Raw genomic sequence first — 739 nt, 5'->3', positions numbered from 1 at the left:
GCGAATTATTTTTGTTTTGTTTTACGATGTACACAAAGAGAACATGTTCACAATTAACTTAGAAGATGGGCGCGAAGCGCCCTATAAGGCTAGTAATATATAAACTCTACTAAATCTAAAAGTAATTAATAATGTTTTACTTGGTAACTGTGGAGGAAACGCATGGTAAATTAGATCCCTCACAGTTTGATCCATAAGCTGGACATTCCAAAGAACTGATATCCTCTGGTAACTCTATATCAATATACAGTAAATATACAACAAAATAGAGAATCTATAATAATTGAATATAAAATAATATGATTATAACTAATATTTATATATACAGCTGTACTGCAGATTTTATTGTATGTATTTTTCATTGCTAACTATTTTAATAAATAATTTATTTACATTATGATATACAAGTTGTTATATTAGTTATATCAGGAAAGATAATATTTTTTTAAATTTAATTGTTTCATGAAATATATTTAAACAGTATGCAACAATTTAATTTTTTAACATAATTGTGTAATTGTGTTCTAACTAGCACAACAAACTCACTTTATGCTTAAATTGGAGCTTTTTTACCTGCCTGAGTCCTCAGATATTCTGTCTAAATGCCTTATTTTACATTGTCTCTTTTTTTGTTTTTGCACATTTTTTTGCTAAATAAGTTAATTTGAAAAAAATAATTTTTTGAGTCTAAGCCACAAACCCAAATTTTAAAATCCTAATATCTTTTCAACCTGAATGT

Source organism: Eurytemora carolleeae, unplaced genomic scaffold (assembly GCF_000591075.1).
Source record: "Eurytemora carolleeae unplaced genomic scaffold, Eaff_2.0 scaffold2454, whole genome shotgun sequence".
Classification (NCBI taxonomy): domain Eukaryota; kingdom Metazoa; phylum Arthropoda; class Copepoda; order Calanoida; family Temoridae; genus Eurytemora; species Eurytemora carolleeae.
This window is presented reverse-complemented; position numbering follows the sequence as displayed.